We start from the raw sequence: 7,601 nt of genomic DNA on the forward strand, positions 1-7,601 counted from the left end.
TATGTGTGGTGATGTTGCAGTCACAGCACAACGCAGATACTTGCCATTGCGAGCCTTTAAAGAACTCCCATTACAACTGTTGAAAACCTTGTCCATAAATAATAAGAAATCGGCTGTATTCACTGCAGCTGCATCCAATTCATGAGAATACATTCCATCTTCAGCAAAACGTCTCATTAAACATGAAACTCGCTGACTGAATACTTGTGCACAGTAACTAACCTTCATTTTTTTTATTCTGTCAGGTAGTACATGCTCGTCAGTTAACTTAGGGCACATACATGTATCTTCATTGCCATGGTCTAACATGTAAAACTGTACCAACATGTTTCCATGAAGCAGTCTGAACTTCTGACTTCCACTTAAATTTTGCCTCTTTGGTCAATAACAGATTACGCATAAACTTCAGCAAATGGGGTACATCATATAAGGGAATCACATCTTCCCCATCTACAAGGAAACCACGGTTTCTATGAAGGTAATTAAGATGGCAAATCAGAGTGCTAACTAGTATTTTTTTTAAGTGTCTGTGTGCTAGTTCACAAGTAGAGTGAGACTGTCGCAGGGCATGACACTACCATGTGACCAGCAAGCAGCAGAGTCTGTAGCTCAGCAGAGATATCCCAAGGCTTCAGTCTCCTGGGATGCTACTATACTGACGAATGAACAATAGTTATTCCGGTCAGAGTTGACGTCGACCCAAGTGTCGACCCAGCTCTCACAGCCCTTAATGCCACGCCAACGCCTTCTCCTGCCCTGTGTTGCGTGTGCACCGATTGTGCAGTGCGGCTAGGGCAGGGGGGAGAAGACTGATTCGAGCGCCAGGGGAAATTAAATGTAAAATACATAAGGACCGGACGTGACTAATGATTTTAAATATTCTTTAACATTCTTCATTGTAAATAGTTTATTTTATTATTTGAAGTGTTATGTATAATAAGTTTTTACTTGTTCACCGGACGCCAAGGCCGTGGCTTCCACCTGTGACCAATGAGCGTGTTCCGCGGGCGCTCGGGCGCGCCAGGCGGGGAAGGAGGCAGTCGGCAGCTGGGCGCGAGAGACAGCGGACATGTCTGCGACATTGCTCCGAGACGGTGAGAGTGGAATGGGCGCGGTGTCTTGCTGTAGTTCCAGGCTTTGCCGAGGAGAAGGGATTTCAGTTGTTACAGTCGCAATGTCATTCAGTCGAGTGTGTCACCTCGTCATTCAGTCGCGGTTTGCATTTTGTCATTCTTCTCACGTGTGTGCTTCTTTGGAGTTTTGCGAGTCGCGGAGTATTTTTGTAGGCTGGATATACACCATCGCGTGTACAGTGTTTTACGGGTCCTCCCGGACATTGTGTTGTCCGGTCAGACAGTCATCTTATTGTGCGAGTCATAGCGAGTTCAAGTCTTAGCTGCGTGAGCAATACTCGTCACGAGCGGGACGTCCTGTATTTTTCCAGTACAATATAAGTGCGCGGAACCGGGCTTCGCCCTACAGAAAGTCACAGGCGGAAACGCGGCAGCCCCATGTAAAGGGTTCAGCTTACCGTGCATAAAGAATCTGGAAACTGTATTCGAGTTGTGTTAATTGTAATTCTGGTGACTAAGTCCCTTGGCCACACAGCCCGAACCCCCCTCTACCGAACCCTGAGTAGCCGGCAAATTAGTATCATTTCAGGGACTAGTCGACCAGCCGACGACAGAGTGATATTATTAAAAATGGGGCACATATACATGGACTACTCTCATACATGGTCTGTCCCGGTCCTGGAGCCTAGGACTGTTGCAGCATGGGTATTATGTCATACAATCTTGACAAAAGTTATGTTAAGCAGGTTATTGCTGGTGATGCTGGATTACAGAAATTATTGGCAGTGGCTATAAGTATTCCACCCATGTGGGTGACATTCAGCGATGCAATCACTTGTAACATATTATGTAAATGCAATTAAGCTGCACGAGTATGTAAGCACCATAGTCTTCACAAGTGTAATGTGACCATGAAATAAAAAAAACCTAAATAATGTGCACTAACAAAACCCTATCAAACTTGCCTTTGGTACCCTCAACAATGCAAAGCAAAACTTAAATTAACACTAAAAGACAAAGATCCATATTATGTAACTGATTGCCACACGGGCTCAAGAAAAGGTGGATCGAAAGTCCTCGGGCAGTATTATTTAAAATTTTACATGATGTGCACATCTCAACAATGTGGTGACGTTGTGTAGGGGTGTGGGCAGGGTTGGCACGTTTAAAACAAAATGTTTAAAACAATATGTTCAAAATTGTTCAAAACAATGCACTCTGAATAAAACAAGTTTAAAACACAATGTTTAAAACATTCTGTTCTAAACATGTTTTTTTATATGTATTTTACAAAAAGTTTTATTTCTTACGAAAACGAAAACTGCTTATTGTCATTTTCATCGCAAGCATCACTGTCTCATTGTAAGTCACCGATGAGAAGTTTTGAAGTGAAACACTTTCCTCACTTAAACATAAAATACCAGCACTGCTTGGGGTCAAACCAGTCATACCTTTTAGGGTGCCAGTTCCACTAAGTTCATCTAACCTAATTAAAATTTGTTTTTGTTAGTTAAGTGCACGGAAAACAGTTTCAAGTTTGGCAACCTTCTCTTTTCCTAGCCGGTTCCTTACAGTACGTACTATGCACAAACCAGAATGTGGAGAAAAGACGTTCAATACCAGCTGACGAAGCTACTGCACTGTGTAACTGATGTGCCAGGTGCAGAGTTGCATGATGAGTACTTTTCTCCAAAGCCATCCACCATACTAGAGGTTTAATCTCTTTTAGTGTTACAGGACTTAATAAGTATTATTTTTGAAAGATTTGTGCAATGGGAGTGCATGACTTGATGTAAGCTTTTGGACATACGCCATTGCTAAGCACAAGTATGTCTGTAGAAGAAAACTACAAAAAAACACAAATGACAAAAACAAAAATAAAGCAAAAAATTGCTGTTGTCAGGATATAAACACCACACAATACTCCACAACAGGAATTTGGTCACACCTGTGTTTTCGTACCATGTGCGTCTCTGCCTGAGGACGGAAGCAGATTGCAGTTCCCGAAACGTGGCTTGTTTCTGTTTTAGAAAACTGTCATGTTTGTTTCGTCTTTTCGTTTTGTCGTGTTTTTGTCTCATTTTGAATGTTGTGCTGAATTTTTTTGGGTTCAATATTTTTGTGCTGTCATCATTTGTGGGTTTTTTTTCGTTCTTTTTTGAAAAACTATTGTATTTGTTTCGTCATTTCGTTTTGCTGTGTTTTTGTCTCGTTTCAACTGTTGTGCTGAATGTTTTGATTTCAGTATTTTTGTGCTGTCATCATTTGTGGGGTTTTTTCTTTCTGTTAGTCTATTTTTATTTGTTTCGCTGACCATATTCCTGTTGTGGAGTATTGTGTGGTGTTTATGTCCTGACAACAGCAATTTTTTGCTTTATTTGTTTTTTTTGTCATTTGTGTTTTTTGTAGTTTTTTCTAGACATACTTGTGCTTAGCAATGGCGTATGTCCAAAAGCTTACATAAAGTCAGGACTGAATACATACTCCTTGAAAGGTGAACTTTTTGCCTTGTACTTAATAATATCCGGAATGGCTACAGTCAGGGAAAACCGGGAAATGCCAGGGAATTCCACATTCAAAAATGTGTAGCAATATACCTTACACCTGATGGGACTTCTGCTGAAACCATATGTGCAAAACATATTGTGGTGGTTTTGATTAAAATTAATATTAAAAACAAAAAAAAAGTTTAAACTTAAAAAAACTCTTTAAAACATGACAAACTTTTGAAACAAAACAAAAAAAAGTTTAAAACAATAAAAAAAACTGTTTTTTTCCCAACCCTGGGTGTGTGCCAAGTGTGGGCTAAACTGTAATATTCTTACAACGAATTTAGAGGTGGTTCGAAAAGTATCAACCTGATACTTTGTCACTGATATGCGCCTGTATCAGGTACGGCAAACGAGTAGTACACTTGAAAAGTATCAGAGACTTTAGTATCAGTTCAGAATTCACCTGGAACAACACCACGGCCATTGAGCGCAGTACCCGATTGCAGATGACGGTCACTTGGGCGGAGCTTGTGAAAGGGGAGGGAGCAGGAACGACGAATAAGGGATAAAGAAGGGAAAGAATGTAGGGGAGGAAGCGCAGGGGAAGGCGTTGAAGCCTTGAAGGAGAGGCGCAAAGCGATATTGTTACAAGCAGGGCTGCCACTCATGGGTTTTTCCACCCAGATCTGGGTTTTTCCAATGGTGTTTGGGTTTCTGGGTTTTTAAATAATGAATTCCAACAATTCTAGGTTTTTTATAATTTTAATTATTTTTATACCTAAAACAATAATAAAGGTAGTAGCTACTGTATCTGTTGCAATATCTGTTTGATAAATGCAAACAAGTCTATGTGTTTCACACACAAAAATACATATGTATAAACACAAAACTAGTTTTCAAGAAGCTAAGTCGAATATTAAATTAGACACATTCTTCAAAGAGGCTTGCAGAACACAAAACCAATGCAACAATTAACCTTCAAACCAATCTTGTAGAATCAGACTCTGAATAAAGACTAACGTACATGATGCAGTTTTATAAAAACAATTACCGGTTTAAAGAATGCAGTGATGGTGTTTGTTTTGTCATGTATATATTTGTAGGTTTTTTTATGATATGTGCTGGTCCAAGAATTACTTATACAGCCATTTTGCTGCAGTGTAATTTTCTTGTATTGGTTGTATTTAACCGTTTTCAGTCTTGTAAGGTAATTAATTGTTTTATATTAAAAGCAGTTATGTTTATATTTTTGAATTAGTACGCAAACATTTTCAACGATAGCATTTTAGACGCATCTGGGTTTTTTACCCATGTGTCTGGGTTTTTTTGTAGGTTATCTAGGTTTTTCATGAATATCAGAGTGGCAGCCCTGGTTACAAGTCGTTTTGTTTATTGTCCTACTTCAAAGTACGCTCAGTGCGCAGTGCGTGCACCGTCTCGTTCAATAATAAAACTAATGTAATTTTAATATTAAAAAGTACATTAATACAAGATATAATATTTATATTTGTGCACCTAACAGCTATGAAAATGCAAATAAATTCTCAGTTGACACTAATAACAGATGTAATCAACATATGGACTTTCTTTTTTCGAAAACAATTAGTAACTAGTGTTTTCATACATTAAAAATTCACGATTTTATCAAAAATAAAAAATAAAAAAACAGATAGGTACATTAGTGAGCATACTATATCAATGTTTTTTTCAAATGTTTCTTCAGATTAGTCGATGATTTATAACTCAGTTTTTGTTTACACAAATTACTATTAGCAAACTCATTATTTTCCGTGAAAAAATTCCACACAAATGAAGTCTTTTTCGTGCACTTACTTATCCATTCCTTATTTCACTATAAAGATACTAACTACAAAGCATGACAGCCCGCAACATGGTGATACACGGCCAGGACGAAATGCAGTGAATGTTGAACTGATTGATACTGGTTGTATCAGGCGGGCATGAGAGTATCAGAGGTAGAGAATTACCAGGCGTGATAAATAATGTATCAGATTCTCCTTCCGGTCCACGGTCTGCGTACGCGGAGCTTTGTTGCCTCCTGGGACCGTCTGATACAGAAGTATCAGAGACTTGTAACATGGTACAATGGTGTATCAGTATCAGGTTGGGACAGATACCGAAAATTGCTGTAACAACACACCTCTACAACGAATGTTCTTAACGAAAGAACTGGCAAGCAGCTTTGCCAACCCTTCAGCAAAAAAAAAGTCCATACGAAAATGACGAAAATGTCATTTGGACCGTATTTTACGATCCAGGTCCGTAATTTAATATTTTTTTTTTACGATTATATTAAAGAAAACTATTGCACAATAATGACTTCATGATTTAATTTTGCCAAGAAATAGAATTACGAAATAAACGAAATAAAATCTTGTTCTTACCCAACACAGTTATGAAATAAACGACTTGTGACGTCACAATAGATTGCATGCTGGGAAGAAACAGCAGTTTTTTTCACAAACAACCGTACGTCTGCCGCGTTCTGCCGTAGGATCAATGCTACGTGCTTGTAACGCGACTCCAGCTAAAGTACCTATAAGATAAACACCAAATACAAGTTTGAAATTACTGCCCATTGTTAAAATATTGTTAAAATATATTAAAACGCTGAGAAATCTGCGAGAAGTACTCCTTTATTGTCAACAACAGTAAGGGTTATTTTCGTCGACTCGTTTATTATGGATGAAATGCCTAGTAACAAAACTTCTGCAATATTTTAAAATTTATTGATGAGAGTGAATTAGATGTATAAAATAATGTATAAAAACTGTTCAGCCCATGTTATTACATACGTTTTCAGACATTATTTGTGCAAAATCAGCTGTTCCTACCCATGATTCAACCGAGGATAACTTAGATTCGAATATAAAAAATTCTCGGAAGGCACAATAATTATCGTACACGGCATAAAAACACAGAAATGCGTTTGTGCAACAACGGCGTAAGTAAATTCCTTTAAATAATACGCGTATAACAGGGGCAAGAAATGATATCTACATGTTTATTCGACTACATTCACCTTTAAGAACTCCTCGCTGTGTTTAAAGCGACGTATCATGTACGGATTTATATATATTTATGTTTATTTTACAGGCCTCTGAACTTAGCATTTTAACACCATCATGGGACCAAAATGCCAAGTTTGAAGGTCTATAACACAGGACTCGAATTTGGTAAAGCATAGCGATTACACTCTTAAAGAACACCTTGCTGTGTTTAATACGACGTATCAGATTCGGATTTATATATGTTTGTGTTGAATTTACCGGCCTCTAAACTTGGCATTTTACAACCATCATGGGACGAAAATGCCAAGTTTGAAGGCCTATAACACAGGACTCGAATTTTTTAAAGCATAGCGACTACATTCACCTTAAAGAACACCTTGCTGTGTTTAATACGACGTATCAGATTCGGATTTATATATTTTTGTGTTGAATTTACCGGCCTTGAACTTAGCATTTTACAACCATCATGGGACGAAAATGCCAAGTTTGAAGGCCTATAACAGAGAACTCGAATTTGGTAAAGCATAGCGACTACACTCACCTTAAAAAACTCCTTGCTGTGTTTAATACGACATATCAGATTCGGATTTATATATGTTTGTGTTGAATTTACCGGCCTCTGAACTTAGCATTTTACAACCATCATGGGACGAAAATGCCAAGTTTGAAGGCCTATAACACAGGACTCGAATTTGGTAAAGCATAGCGACTACACTCACCTTAAAGAACACCTTGCTGTGTTTAATACGACGTATCAGATTCGGATTTATATATGTTTATTTTGAATTTACCGGCCTCTGAACTTAGCATTTTACAGTAGGTGTATTTGGTATGTATGAGGACACCGTCGGCCGGAGGGGGATCGGGGATCCAGTAGTAGGAAAATACCGGTTCAAGGACAGGCGCAGGATCCAGGAGCCGACCTTGAACTTTGACTTTGCCCTTTGACCTTTAAGTTTGACCTTTACCTTTAACTTTGACCTTATCTTTAACTTTGACCTTGA

This window comes from Bacillus rossius, chromosome 6 (assembly GCF_032445375.1).
Source record: "Bacillus rossius redtenbacheri isolate Brsri chromosome 6, Brsri_v3, whole genome shotgun sequence".
In the NCBI taxonomy this organism is placed as follows: Eukaryota; Metazoa; Arthropoda; class Insecta; order Phasmatodea; family Bacillidae; genus Bacillus; species Bacillus rossius.